The sequence below is a fragment of the Eptesicus fuscus genome, chromosome 4 (assembly GCF_027574615.1).
Source record: "Eptesicus fuscus isolate TK198812 chromosome 4, DD_ASM_mEF_20220401, whole genome shotgun sequence".
In the NCBI taxonomy this organism is placed as follows: Eukaryota; Metazoa; Chordata; class Mammalia; order Chiroptera; family Vespertilionidae; genus Eptesicus; species Eptesicus fuscus.
In genome coordinates this window covers 68887922-68904367 of record NC_072476.1, presented here as the reverse complement: position 1 = coordinate 68904367, position 16446 = coordinate 68887922, and the positions used below count along the sequence as shown (strand labels likewise).

Here is a 16446-nt window from a genome sequence, read left to right as displayed (position 1 = left end):
ATGTGCCCTGACCAGGAATCGAACTGGCAACTCTTTGGTACAAGGGACAATGTCCAACCTACTAAACCACAATGGCCAGGGCTATATAGAATTTTATTTTAAAAAATTAAGGCACCAGAGGCTACTGAGGTAGTAAAGAACTCTGGAGTCATTAATAGGAAGGGAAGTCATCTCAGACAGGTGAGCCTGGCATTTGAGGGCGATATTGAGCTCAAGGCTTTGCCAGTGTTAAAGGAATGACTGAGAGGCTAAGAAGGGGAACAGAGGTTTTAATAAACTGATGGTGTTATGACATAAAAGGTCGGATTCAGAGCCCACCAAGGAGAATATAAAGCTTGATATGGGCTGGGACCTCAAAAGTTATACCTTGGAGTGAATATGAATCCAGAAGCAGACCATCACTAACAGGAGATAAAGGCTACTTTAAATCACCTCACTCCCTTGGCTGGTTTACAATGATCTGGAATTGCTAGAGCCTCTAGACTTGTCGTTTGCCAGAGGCAAAAATAATCCTCTTTGGAATATCACTGAGATCCTCAAATTGTCTCTATTATTTTTATATACAACTTCTGGGGCACAATAACAAATATTCAGGTATAAGAAAAGACAATAATACAAAACACCTGAACACCAAGAGAAACAAAAGAAAATAGAAATCAGACCCAATGTGGATTCAGATAGTAGGGATGTCAGATATGGGCTTAAAAAGCATTATGCTTATTATGACTGCTAAATTAAGAAACAGTATTAACAACATCTGCAAAAGGTGGAATAGTAACATCTGAATGGAAATTCTAGAACTAAAACATACAACTGCCAAAATTAAAATTTTAGTGGATGGATTTTAGAGCAAATTCTGTACAGATTTAAAAAATTAATAAAATAGTAGATGAGAAGAAAATATCCAAACGATAATATGAAAAAAAGAAAAGTTGGAAAATACAGAAAGAAGCATAAGCTATGGCAAAATATCTAGTACACAGGTATTTGGAATCCCAGAATGAAAAGATTTATTTAAAATAAAAGGCAGAAGCAATATTTTAAGATATAATGGCTTAAACTTTTCCAAAACTGATTAAAGACACTAAGCACCAGATTTAAAAAGCACTACAAACTCCAGCCAAGTACAAAGAAATAATACCTGGTCACATAACAGTAAAAACTGACAAAAACCAAAGGCGAAAAAAATATTTTTCTTAGTTTTCTGTTTAAAAATCTTTTTCAATTATAAATGACAAAATATCTTAAAAGTAGACCCAGAAATAAAACAAAAAAAGATGCAAGTATACTGACTAATAGCTGAAATCTCAAGTGAATGGAAGTCAAAATACATGGCAATTTTAACACACCAAGAGAAACCTGTAAACCTAGAATTCTATATCCAGCAAAAAACATCCTTCAAAAAAGGTATAATAAAGAAAGCCCAGGAAGTGGTAATAATGCTACTTTATATTATACTTAAATAAATCAAAGATGGATATTGTTGCCTCTTGGATAACCATTCAAAGAATAATAAAGTCTTAAATTTAACAAATTAATTGTGGGAAGTAGGAAGAGGGATGTCATAAGAAAAAAATAATCAAACCAAAATAAACCAAGAAAAAAGAAACAAGTAACAAAATGGGCAGAATAAACAGAATATAGTAAAATGACAGATTAAAACTCAAATATATCAATAACTAGAGGCCTGATGCATGAAATTTGTGCAAGGGGTTCAGCCCTCGCAGCCATGTCGGCTTGCCTTGGCCCTCGCAGCTGTGGCTTCGTCCAGGAAGGTCGTCCAGAAGGACATCCGGAAGGTTGTTTGGCTGTCTGGTCTAATGAGCACATTACACTTTTATTATTATAGATTATATTGAATGTAAAGAGAATAAATGCTCTGATTAAAAATAAAAAGAGATATTGTCCTGGCTGGTGTGGCTCAGTTGCTTGGGCATCATCCCTCAAAATGAAGTAAAGTCAAGGCACATGCCCAGGTTGCAGCTTGATTTCTAGTAGGGGGCATACAGGAGGCAGCCAATGGAAGTTGTTCTCATAAAGATGTTTCTCTCTCCCTCTTACCCCCCCCCCCCCCCTTTACTCTCTCTTTCTAAAAATTCATTTAAAAAATTTTCAACACAAAACAAGATTGTCAGACTAGATTTTTAAAATATCTAAGTATATGTCAATAGCAGGAAACAAGCCTTAAATGTAAGGATGTAGATAATCTTAAAGTAAAAGGACAGAGAAGGGATATACTGTGTAGCTATCAACCAAAAGAAAGTGAGTGTAATAGCAGACAAAGTAGATTTTTCAGCAAAGTGTAATTGCTGAACTCTGGGACAGCGTTCTATAGAAGTGATGGGAGAGAAGACATAAGTGAAAAGGGAATTTGTGCAAGAATTCTACATCTTTGCATTCTTATCAATTCAATGCATATACCACATACCTTAACATCAGACCTGAGAAGCTAGAGCTCTATATGTAAAAGAAAAGGAAACTGAGATTTCCTTTAGAATCTCTCCTGAAAGATTAAGTATGCCCAGTTTCAGGTTACACAGCTAATTTGCAAAGATAAGTTTAGTTCATATTAGCATACAGACTCCCCAGTGCCAAGTTACATGGTCCTGACATTTCACATTTCTACATCTCCTTCCTACCACACAGAACTGAAGAATTTACCAAATATTATCTTAAAGCCTATTTTAATTTTTTAAAAGCTAGTAAAGCTTTATTATGTAATTATATCCTTAACCCTAGATAAATGAAACGAATACTAGGCCTCTCTAGACAGTTTAATTATACGTTTCCTGATTACCGAATAACATAACTCAAATTAATATTACTGTAAGAGTAAAGGAAAAAAACCGATTAATAAAGCGCAGGAGCACAGCCAGTGTGGTTCAATGGTTGATTGTTGATCCATGAACCAGGAGGTCATGGTTCAATTCCCTGTCAGGGCACATGCCTAGGTTTCAGGCTCAATCCCTAGTATGGGGCATTCAGGAGGCAGCCAATAAATGATTCTCTCATCATTGATGTTTCTGTCTTTTTCTCCCTTTCCCTTTCTCTCTGTGAAATCAATAAAAACATATTAAAATAATAATAAAATAAATAAAAAGTTAGGCATAGTTTTCTGCAATATTTTTCTGAGCAATCATTACAAAGACATTTTCCATTAAAAAGACAGTTCTTGTTTTTTGCTTCAATATATTTCTAACAGTGATTTCTGGTTGTCTCCTCAAATCTCTTCATCTCTTACAAAATTACAGACATTTTCAATTGGACACATGTTCATGCAGCTCTAGACTACATTTCCTGGCCTCCCTTGTACTATACATGGCATATAACTAAGTTATGGCCAACAAGATCTGAGCTTAGTGATATGCACAACTTCCGGTGAAAGGAAGGTGGGTGCCCTCTCCTTTCCCTTCTTTCCTCTCTAGCTGGCTGGAATGTGAGTGAAACTGGACCACTAGATGGAAAGCCAACACAGCAACAAGAAAAGATTCTCTGACAATTCTGGGGTTACTGTGTCAGCCCAGTAAAAAATAAACTTCTATCTTGTTGGGAGGGGTCTCTTAATTTCAGTCTCTGACCACTAATCCTAAGTAATTTAGAACTAGAAAGTGAATCATCATGGAGTGGACTGTGTTTTCACACAAAAAGCCAAAATCAGGAAATATGTTCCTATTCTTAGTCTTAACTTCAAAACAAATATAAAACAACATAATACAAATAAAAAGACCAAAAAAAAAAACCATTCAATTCCCTTACAATATAAATTCATGTGTTACTATAAAAAGATATATAAATATGCTCTTCACATTGATTAAACAAGGCTTATATAACCTATGCATATAAACAAAAATATATGCATCATGATTATATATGGTTTAGGATAAATTTGACCTAACATTAACATACTAGCTATAATCTGACTAAAAATTTAATTAATAAGCTTGCTTGCCCTTTTGGACTCCAACGAAAGAGGTTTTCCTTGTTTCTCTGTTTGTTTTTGTAATGATGTCGAATCCCCTGTTTTCTTAAAAACCAGTTGAAGGAAGCTAAAACTATATAACTTCTTTTCTCAGTTTCCCAAATGCAATCATTTTATTGACTAGAGGGCTAAAATTCTTCTTTACTACCCTTTAGTTTGGCATTTGATGACAAACCTAATGTACTATGGGTCATTAATGCAGGATACTAACCAGAGTTCAAAACTAAATTGCATTAAACATATGTAGTTGGACCCACCTGGATTCATGTGTTTCTAAACACCTAAAGGAAGTTTTAAAAAATTCCGTTCAGAACTAACTGAGAGAACCAAAAGAACTCTGTGGGTGGTGTGTGCACAGAATTATTCACCATCTTTCTCAAAATTGAGGTTTAACTACCAAACACAGAACTCTACATACTAGACTGAAAAAAGGAAATCTTTAATGCACAGAGGCAAAGTCGTAGACGTGGCCTTGTATGATTCCTTCTTGAGCTACGCATGTGGGTTCCACCCTAGACTTGATGTCTGGATGCACACTGAGTTTAGGAACTCCTCACCTCCAACTTTTCCATTTATATGAGTCCACTTTGCAATGTATTACTGATTTCTGTCTTTGCTGTAAGTCTGGAGGTTCCCTCGTCTTTTGTCTACCTCTGACGCATGGCGTTTGTGCGGGAGAAACACTTGTCTCTGCTGAGAAAGGAAAACATCACTCTTCTATTGGAGCTACGTTAATCAGTATGGTGTTCTGTTTCCCAGGGTCACACCCTCAGCCAGACTAATCTGAGCTCCCTTCTTGTATTGCTTAAGGTTGTATATGTTCATTAACACATTGGTCGTAAAGAGACTATTTTTCTTTTCTATAATAAGTCTTTTAATACATATTTATCAAATTGGTTATATGTTCATATGCCTTCAAGTGAAAAATTTCCTAACATTTAACGATTACTTCTAAGTTGTACATTATTTATGGAGGAAATAAAATATTATTTCTTGGAGAGAAAAATAATCTTGTGTAGCAAAAATGCTATTCTATTTATTTTTAGGTGGCTCTGAAATCACATCCTGACAGTGGCCATCAGTGACTAGTTAAAGATAAAATAAGAATTGCAAAGAATAAACTTAAAATATACTATGTAGTGGCTTGCAGATAGAATAAGAAAAGCGTAAGAACAAAATTAGAAGGAAGGCAAAGTCATTTGTCTTAAAACCCAAAGAAACTCATTGATATTTTCCCACAGAAAAAAATGACAATTTCCACATAACTTGTCAAGCAAAAAGAACTTAGTAGTAACTCCACATAAATTATTACATCCTTTTTCCACTTCTTTTGCTTCATATTGAGATTAACTTTTAAATGCAATCCAAGAACTTAATAAAAATCGTAGACATATTAGTTACAATAGTAACAGCAGAAATAACAGCTAGTGCTGTTAAATCCATACTATATACCAGATTGTGCCATAAATGTTATATGGATTACCATATTTAATCCCACTAACATCTCTATTAGGTACATATTATTATTAGCCACAGCTAACAGAGAGATAAAAGATTTAGAGAAATTACTGGTAAATAACTTCACCAAGATGAAATAGCTTGTAAATGGTGCAAATGGGATTTAACCCCAGGTAGATAGACAGAGAGCAATCTTACAAATTTTTAAAAAATATAATAAGAGCATGTCATAAGTCTCTAATTACTCATTTAAATTAAATTTTCCTTTATCAACAATTACACATGTCTAGACTAAATAATAGGTCAAAGATACCACATTAGTGACTATTTCCAAAAAAATATCAGAGGATGCTTGCATTACAGAGCCACAAGAATTCCACAATGGGTTATTCTATGAAGTGCTCTCTTTTCATTGTTCTCTCTTGCCACCCCAAAATCCCAAATAATTTCAGTGCTCAGAAAGAATCAAATTGGTTATAAAGCCACATTGATCTATTATGTTAATTAGAAAATACATTTTACTTATAAAGAATTGCTGTATGTATGACTGACTTTCATTGCTTCTAGATTTTAAAAAAATGTATGCAATTTAATGAGGACAAAGAAAAAGGGCCAAAGATAAAATGTACTAAAGGAACAGAAAGCAAAAAAAGGAAAAGAAAGATGAGTTAGGGGGAATGTAAAAGAAGGAAAAGTGAAAAAAAAAAAACAGATAAATAGAAAATGAGTATTTAAGAATGAGAAAGATTACAAAAAGTAAATTACACATTTACAAAAATAATTTACACAAGTACTAGTAAAGGTAAATTGTAAAAAGTAGACTGATAGCAAAAATGAGAAATTAAAACGGAGAAAAATCTGTGTCTATGACCATTCTTTTCTAGCAAGCATCTGCTTACCTGATATCTCTTCATTACTTTTTTCCTAGACATCTGTTCTTTGGTAGCTATTCAGACACACTGCTTGTTATTTTGTAGGTCAGGAAAATAATAATGAGATATCCTTAATGATGATATTCCCTTAGTCACAGTTTCTCTGTTAACATTTATTTTTTATTTTTTAAGTATATATACTAAAACTCAAGAACTTAAATGGTTATATAAAATATTAAAAACTATGTTTATTGTATTTTAACTTAGATGTATTTTAATACACTATTAATCACCTTATATTGCTCTTCTACAATGTAATATTAGAAAGTATACTTCCTTTCAAAGTTAAACATCCATATTTCTTATAATAGGCAAAGTTAGAAGGCTCTTTTCTACTTGCCAATAATATATTTGTTATAATGAAACTAGAATAAAAAAGAATGGTTTTCTGTCTCGTCTTTTTTCAGGCTAAGATTCACTTATATAGATATTGCCACTTATCCTAAAATCTGGAATGCCTCTCTCAAATCAATGTTTCTCTCTCTGTCTCCCCCCACTCCCTTCCACTCTCTCTAAAAAAAAAATCAATGGAAAAAATCCTCAGGTGAGGATTAACAATAAATACATAAATACATAAATAAATACATTAATTAATTAACTAATTAATTAATTAGCCTATAATTCAGTGAGAAAAAACAAACACCTCAACAGGAAAATGGGCAAAAGTTTTAATGCATATACACAGTATAATATGCAGGAAAACTTGGCTGATGTAGTTGGAAGTAGAAAAAAGGAATACAGAGAAAAAAAAAGCAAATAATCATGAAACTGAGTGCCAGGGGAAAATACCTGAATTTCTTCCTAAAAGCACTAAGAAATTATTAAACATTAAGTAGAGGAATTATTTGATAAAGTCTGGTAGCGAGGAAGGTGGCAAGTGGTAAAATATACTTTGGAGGATACTGGCAGAGAGAGAAAAGTGTCAAACATTTAAGTTTCAAATCATGGAAGAATCAGACAAAAATGGTATCAAAAATAGAATTATGAAAACTAGAAGGGGAAAATGAGATTCTAGTTCTTTTCTCAGTAGGTTTTTTGTTTGTTTAGGTTTGACTTAGGATAGACTTATTTAAGTTATTTTTAGAACATTGAATTTTAAGTGGCAGAATGATATCCAACTGCAAATGTTCAATGGACCTATTGGAGAAGTAAGGCTAAAGCTTGAGAGGGATTGGGGAATCAATCAATCATTCTGATAAAATGAATTATGAGGGCAAAAGAGAACAATTAGCATAATAGCAGTTCAGTATGTTAAGGTATAAGAAAAGGAATGATAAAGGAAAAAGGAGAGTTCACATTACATTAAATCATATGGTCTCTGTTAATATGATTTAGAGATGAGTTACTTCATTATGTTTTTAATTTTAATCTTAGCTGTTCCTATCCTTATCCACTGTAGGAATATCACATGATCTCACTCACTTGTAGAATATAATGAACAACAAAAAGTGATGAACAAAAATAGATACAGGGACATAGAAGCATAGAATAGACAGTCAAACCTCAGAGGATAGGCGCGTGCGTGTGCGCGCGCGTGTGTGTGTGTGTGTGTGTGTGTGTGTGTGTGTGTAAGTGTGTGTAAGAGATCAACCAAAGGACTTGTATGCATGTATATAAGCATAACCAATGGACACAGACAAATAGGGGGGTGAGGGCATGTGCTGGGGGATGGAAGTGGCCGGGGAGAGGTCAATGGGGAAAAAAGGAGACCTATGTAATTCTTTAAAAAATAAAGAATAAAAACAAATTTTTCCTGGTTATAAAAGCTGCGGTTTTTACTGTATAGGTTCAAGTAGCTGACAGTAAAAACAGCACCTGTCCCCTCAGCACACAAGCATCCACATCAGGTAATCAGATAAAGATTTCACAGTAAGGAGAGAAGCTGTCAAACAGCCCCTGGATACTACCTGGTGAACAGTGTACCGGTTCCTGTCCTGACCAACTGCCAGCAACAGTTTTCAAATTAATTAAAACATATGGTCATTAAATTCACAACAAGAATGCATTACAAATAGGCCTCTTCTGCACTACAGATGTATTCATAAGAAGTTGCCAGTAAATACAACTTTTAAATTGAAGAGATGGTTTATCTTAATTTCTGATCTTAATTTGGCAGTGACTTTCAACAATTCAGTTTTCAGTTTATCTGCTCTCTAGTCCCCCCAGTTACGGGTTTAATGTTCTATAAATAATATTTAGTGTATTAAGAAAGCTTACTATTTCAAAAGGCCTTGCAAAAGGGTTCTGTGAAACAAATTAAAATTACCGTCTCTTGGATTCCACTTTGAAAATTTAAACTGTGGGGAAAGGGATGGTACGAGTTTGTGTATAGAGGCTTTTCTGTAGAATAAAAATCCTTGTGTTTCTATTCAGTTACAGTCTCCATGATGAAAGGTATTAAAGCAGAATCATACAAATGGTTTACTACTGTTAATATTTTTCAGAGAAATCCATCCAACTGTACAACATTAGACAGTATTTACCTGTTTCAGGGGGGAAAAAAGAGGTTGTATTAGTAGGTGGACGAAACAGAATCACAGTGATATATCCTAATCAGTGGAGAAGCTGCATTAGGTCATATTCTTGGCATTGCTCAGGTAAGCAGTAAAAGGCTACTAGCCATGCTAGCTCCAAATTCAACTCAAGCTCATGAAATGAATTTGAACAGAGTACCTGAGCCAGGACTGCAGATAAATAAATAAGATAAATAAGTGGACAATTCAGCCAAAAGTAATGCAATGCAAAATCAAAATACATACTGGTTTTCTATTTAGTTCCAATTTCAGACTTTAATCTTTTTGGCTGAGAAACAAGTATCAGTATGTACAGTCTCCAATCTTGTATGTTGACACCCCCATAATTGTTTGTTTCTGCCTTCTATTAGAACTATGTAACCCTCATATATGGGTTTTGAATGGGAGATACTGATATCTCATTACAGATAATAATAATAATAATAATAATAATAATAATAATAATAATATTGATATCCTAGTATAGTCCCAGGCCTAGTATATACCTGCCCAATGTCAATGTATTTATGAGGCAAAACATTTTAACTGGGAGTTACTTCCTAAAACATCCCACATGTAGGTGAGAAAAAAACATGTTTTCTGGATCAAAGGCAATGACATCATATGCTAACACCAAATGCTGATTTTATATTGCTCAACCTCTAGTTCCACCATTATCCAAGTACCCTAGTTTTTAAGGCCTAAAAGATTAAAGGTAACCTTCTATATAATGATGTTCATAATGAAGGTCTTTAGACCATATAACAGTGAAGGAAAAAATATAGACCAAATACAAAATATTCTGTTTTTCTACCTAGAGCACGAAGTAAACCAAGAGAAAGTTAAGTAAAAGCACAGATATTATAGGTCAAATATGCAGTCTACTGCTCAGATTCTAGTAGGTATATTAATGGTCTGGTATCTAATAAGTACCAACTGATTGCAAGTCAATTATAGCATTTATTGCCGAGATCTATGAGAAACAGAGAGAAAAGGATTAGTGGATGAGGTACCCTACAGGTGAGATCAAGAGTCCTTACGGGTCAGAAATTTGAAGCTAGAAGTAACCATGAGCACATAACTCTGAGGATATGTAGCAATACTAGAGGCTGTGGGTTGGATAGAAGGTTTGAGCTGACATCTGGGTTAAATGTAAAATGAATGTGCTTGACTGGATGATCCAAAAAATCACTTTTAACTCTAATAATCTGTTACTTTAAAATTTATACCTGACAATTTTGTGGAGGCTGTACTATATTAATAGGCACCTTCAGAGCCTAGAGAAAAGATCCAGTAAAAACAGGAGTAACTCCACTAAGTTAAAATGTTCAATTTCAGCTTTAAAAAATAAAACAGTAGAGAGAAAAAACATGAAGACAGAGGAAAAAGTTTCTGCTAGGGGAATCTATCATTTAAGGCTACTTGTCTAAAATTGAGCATAATACAATGATTTTTTAAAGTATATGAGTATGGGAGGTAAAGTATATTTTATATTTTGAAGGAAAAGCTAAGAAGAGTAGTCTTTATAAAAAAAACTTTATTGTTGAAAATATTACATATGTCCCCTTTCTCCTCCATTGGCCTCTCCTACCCTGCCCCCACCCCTGAGTCTTGTTCTCATAATAGAATCTCTGTGCCCTGTCTCCTCAATATTTCACACTTGACTGCTTCCTTTTGAACAAGGATATAGACAGAAAAATGCAATAAAAAACATGAGGTCATATAATTGCTTCAAAAACAAATACCTTGAATAATTTAAACTTTATTCTAGCTATAACTTCTAACAAAAATTTTTAAATTTCGAAATTTAAAGTTTACTAGATTAAAAATATAGAAACATCCTTATGGGTGCTGGTCATGTTCTATCTCAGCTAAGGCCTTTTGCTTCGACCAGTTTTTCAAAGGCCTCCTTTTTTTGTATTGTTAATATATTTTATTTATTTATTTTGCTGTTGACACTATTACTTATGTCCCCATTACCCACCCCACCCCCCTTTCCTTTGCCCATTTCCACCCAGCCCCCGCCACCTCGTCCATCTGGTCATCACCACACTATTTATTGTCTGTGTCTATAGCTTACGCCTAAAATGTTCTTTGGCTAATCCCTTCACTTTCTCTCAGCCACTTCCCCCCTCTCTCCCCTCTGACAGCTGTCAGTCTGTTTCATGTAGCATGCCTCTGTCTCTATTTTGTTTTTCAGTTTATTTTGTTCACTATTTTCCACATAAAAGTGCGATCAACGTCTCAAAGTAAATAGCTTTTCCCTTGGAATATAAGCTGAGTTTGTTTAAGCATTAGGTTAAAGCTCTTGTTGCTTTGTCTAAGAAAAGCTATCTTCACGTGACAAAACTATTCCTCTTTGTTTGGGGTTGAGGTCTATGAGCTGTTATTATATTTTCCTTTACAAACTTAAAAAATATTAAAAATAAAATCAATACAATAGTTTAAAAATTATTTTATTTTGATGAAATTGCATTTTAGAAAATTTATAGTACAGAAGATGAGAATTTTTCCATTTTAATCATTTAAAAAAGTTAACTAGTTCAATATTTATTCCCATAAATTCACAAAAGCAATCATGTTTCTGAAAACAGTTTATATTAAGCCTAATGAATATACACTCAACTTTTATGTCTTCTATTACACAGTTTAATTCCCTTCCTAACATGTATTTCTCATAGATAGAATATATATAAATGACAATTAAATGTGAAGAAAAAATTTATGATTATTGAAATTTGATAGTAAACACATATGATCAGATAGATTACTCTTTTGACATATAGATATTTTATTTATTTATTTATTTATTTATTTATTTATTTATTTTTATTATTTTTTTATGTGCCTCAGGCATGAAACAGCTCTGGCCACCGACACAGGCATCAAGCTAGGATGAATTAAGGACTGTACATCTGCTTTGCCCCTGATTGATATAAGAGCAACACCACCAATCAGGTGTCTCCTTGCCCATTGCCAGGCGGTTACATATAGATATTTTAAAATATAAATACCAAAGGAACTGTTCTTACAGCTAAGTGCATTAGAAACATAAATGGGTGCTACCCACATGTGTTTCCCCTTCATTCTAAAAAGTAGACATTTTGATGCATTTGTCATCTACAATGTGGCTTCCCATTGTTGCCCAACTAGTTTCAGAATATACTGTTACTGGTTACAGGTACAAAAACTATTACTTGTCTTTTAAATAGAACATGGCATTTTTGTTCATATTACTTAGCAAATAGCCATCTATATAATTGAGAAATTTCATAGCTTTTCCAGCTCTTAATTCAAATCCATCTTCACCAAATGCAATTTTCCATCAAACTAGGGTTATTACATCAGATGCTAAACATAGTATTTGCTATTCGTGAAATTTTTTATTAATCCTCACCTGAGGATATTTTTTCCATTGATTTTTAGAGAGAGTGGAAGGGAAAGGTAGAGAAAGAGAGAGAACATCAAAGTGAGAGAGACACATCGATTGGTTGTCTCTCGTACACACTGACTGGGACCGGGGATCAAGCCTGCAACCCAGGTACGTGCCCTTGACTGGAATCAAACCCGCAACCCTTCAGTTGGAGGGCCAATGTTCTAACCACTGGGCAAAACTGGCTAGGGCTTAAATTTTTAATGTAACTATATTATAGCACTCTATATGCTCAAAAACTGGTTTGAATCAGGTAAATTATAGTTAGTATAACACTGATATGTGTTATTTAATAAACTTTAAGGGTGTTTCTACACATATCATGAATCCAGAGAAAAGACACTAAACCAGCCAATCACTGAGCTATTCATTAATAACTACGTGGTTTTAGATCAGTTATATATTCAAATATTTGGTCTAAGATTTTAATGTTTCATGCAGATGTTTACTAAGAGTTTTGTTGTATTAGATACAATTATTAGTTAGCTGAATTTCTAGTAGTTCTTGCAACTTACCTTGTTTTTGAAAGAGTTTGAGAATATACTCAATTTTCACATTAAGGTGAATATTTATACATAGTTAAAATGTGCTAAATAGCTTTAGACTAGTCATAAGGCACTCATGAAATATGTTCTATCTCTTGTTAGTACAAAGAAAGAACTTTTTGGTTATATAGCTTTGCTATCCTGGACTTGACAACACTTTAAAATTCTGTTTAAACCTTAGAGAATATTGCAAAGGAACAAAGTACAGAAGATTCATTCTTATAAGGAGTTGTTTTCCAAATAGTTGAGTACGTGCCAGAGGACAGCACAGGAAACAAAGGCCAAACAAGGAACCTATATGACAGGAAGGAAAACCAAAACCAGCACATACTAGTATATAAATGTTACAGCATACACTGTAAAACAGGACAGCTAAAATGTTTAGCAGGAAGAGGACCCTCTGGTATGAATATTCAGTGAGGTGGTAGGAAAGCAGGTAAGAGCAAACTGAGGAAGATACCTAATACTGCTGTGCAGAAATTCTATACATAAAAATTATGTTAAGCATATGCATAATCTAACTCATTAGGATGAGGCAGTTATAACTTTTTAAAATAATGGCCATAAATACTTTCACATAGCTTTTTCACATATATTATATTTCTTGATCTTTAAAACAAACCTGTGAGTTAAGTATTAAGATTAGGAAACATAACAAAAGAGAAATGTCTAATACTTATACCTCATATAAACTATTAAATAGGAAAAGTAGGTCTTCCTAGAAATAGTTCTAGAATCCACAAAAACATAAAATAAATATAAGAATCAGGCGTCTGTGTCTCAACAGCACCTACACAAAAAATAATTGAATTTACATTTGCTTCAAGGTAATCCTACCTAATAAAACAGTAATATGCAAATTGACTGCACCTTCACTATGCCCAAGCCACACCCACCAGCCAATCAGGGTGAGTATGCAAATAAACCCAACCAAGATGGCTACAGCCACAGAGAGCAAGGTTTCCCAGGCAACCGAGGAAGCCAAGCTTTCCGCATGCCCTTGCCAGGCCTAAGCCTCCACTCAAGCTACAAAGTTCCAATTATAGAAGGTAAACAAATTCAAACAGAATGGCGGCAGCCACGGAGCTGGAGAGACCAGGCCAGGGTTGCCCATGGCAACAGAGAAAGCAAAGCTTTCTGCACACCCTGGCTGGGCCCAGGCCTCCGCTTAAGGCTACAAAATTTCAATTATAGAAGGTGAATTAACCCAAACAGAAATGGCGGCCGGCCTTGGATCATGCAGGAGGCTTGGCTCCGCTCCAGGCTACAAAGTTTCAATTGTAGAAGGTAAATAAATTCCAGATACCAGGGCCTCCGCTTAGGTCGCCAGGGGGCGTGGCCGGCCTGCAAACCACCACAGGCCCCTTGCTCAGGCCACCCCACGCCCCAAGAGAACCCCCATCCTGATCTGGGACACCCTTCAGGGCAAACCAGCTGGCCCCCACTCCTGCACCAGGCCTCTATCCTACCTAATAAAAGAGTAATATGCAGATTGACCATCACTCCAACACACAATATGGCTTCTCCCATGTGGTCAAAGATCCTGTCCCCATGTGGACACAAGATGGCCACCACAAGATGGCCAGCAGGGGAGGACAGTTGGGAGGCACCCAGCCTGCAAGGGAGGGCAGTTGGAGGCAATCAACCCTGCAGGGGAGGGCAGTTAGGGGTGACCGGGCTGGCAGAGGAGGGAAGTTGGGGACAAACAGGCTGGCAGGGGAGCAGTTAGGTATCAATCAGGCTGGCAGCGGAGTAGTTAGGGGGTGATCAGGCTGGCAGGCAGAAGTGGTTAGGGGCAATCAGGAAAGCAGGCAGGTGAGCAGTTGGGAGCCAGCAGTCCTGGATTTGAGAGGGATGTCCGACTGCCCGTTTAGGCCCGATATCACTGGGATCGGGCCTAAACGGGCAGTCGGACATCCCTCGAGGGTTCCGAGATTGGAGAGGGTACAGGCTGGGCTGAGGGACACCCCCCTCTCCGTGCACGAATTTCGTGCACCGGGCCTCTAGTAATGTATAATTATCTCTCCCCTCCACGCCCCCCCCCCCATCTTCTATCTTCCCTTATTCATGGTATTCTGTTTTGCTGACATTATCCTCTGTCCTTTTTCCCTCCTCTCTTTACAATACCTATCTTTAATTCAATTCCAGTCACCTCCTTAAAGGCTTCCCCAGTGAATCCAATGTACTCTCATTTCTTCTTTCTCCCCATACTGCATATAAGAAATTCCTAAATCTAGATTTTATTCTAAAATTTTATTTGTAAATCATTATTTGAAACTTGGAATCGAGTTTTATGTAAGAAAACTTGTTATAAAATTTCCAGGTGCCTCACAAAAGCCTTTTAAGTTCATAATAATAGAAACATTACTTGAGATAAAAAATTATTTCATAATATTATAATAGCTTATAACAAGTGCTAATGTTTGTTCAATTAGCATAACATGTGGGCAGGCTGGGAGGAGTGGGATTGAGTAAAAGAGAAAGAAACTCATGGTGATTGTGGGGACGGGGCGGGGGCACCTAGAGGAGTGTATAGGGGCAATAAATGGTGACGGATGAAGACCTGACTTGGGGTGGTGAACATACAATACAGTGTACAGTTGATATGTTGTAGAATTGTGCACCTGAAGCCTCTATAATTTTGCTAACCAATGTCACCCCAATAAAGTCAATAAAAAGGAAAATAAAGAAGAGAGTGGGGAGTAGGTATAGCTATAAAAGAGCAACAGAAGAAATCCGTATGTTCTGTACCTTGACTATGGCGATGGATAAGTGAACCTACACAAGATAAAAATCACACAAAAGTAGATATATACACACACACACACAAATGAGTATAAGTCAACTGGGGAAATCCAATTTAAATTAGTGGATTGGTCTTGTAACCAAGAGGCTAGAGGATAGCACCTGGCACACAGAGAGGTATTCTCAGTGAGCAGGGCTGGGTCATGATCCAGGTACTGGTTGCATGTACTCTGCTGGATAATCAGATCTAGTTATTGTACTAGGGTTTTTCAAGATGTCACCATGGGGAGAAACTAGGTAAAAGGTCATTGGGATTGCTCTGTATTTCTTACAAATGCAGTTGAGTCTATAATTATCTCAAAATGTTCAATTAAAAAATTTAATTTAGCACAATCCACCCCATGTTCACAATAATCCACATCCATCCCAACACTAAATATACTCACTCCCTTCTCCACAACCCCCAAAGGCTCTTCCAAATTATAGCATTAGTTCAAAGTCCAGGATCTAATTATCCAAATCAGGTCAAGATGCAAATGATGTTCTTGGGTACTGCAACTCAAGTATAATTCATCTCAATGTGAAGGCCTGTGAACTAAAAAGACAAGTTATCTGCCTTCCACACATCCAAAATACCCTGTTTTCACAGATAGTCACGATAGATACTCTCATTCAAAAAGGTGAGGTGGAGGTATTGGAGGATAGGAGGTATGTAAATGTCACTGGTCCATAATTATTTTTATTTTATTTTTCAATTATTGTCGCCATCTTTGGAAAATTAAAAAGCCACAGTGGATATGAAAAGATTGATCAGGTTCAAGAGGAAAATAGCTGAGGCTTC

At 35.6% G+C, this 16446-nt stretch overlaps 1 protein-coding gene and 1 pseudogene across 13 annotated transcripts in view; both read right to left on the bottom strand.

Annotated features, from left to right (window-relative positions):
* The window catches only part of SSBP2 (single stranded DNA binding protein 2), a 221967-nt gene that overhangs the window by 104647 nt on the left and 100874 nt on the right, over nucleotides 1–16446 (bottom strand). The window lies entirely within an intron of this gene.
* LOC129148901 (small nucleolar RNA SNORA48) lies at nucleotides 11723–11868 on the bottom strand (annotated as a pseudogene).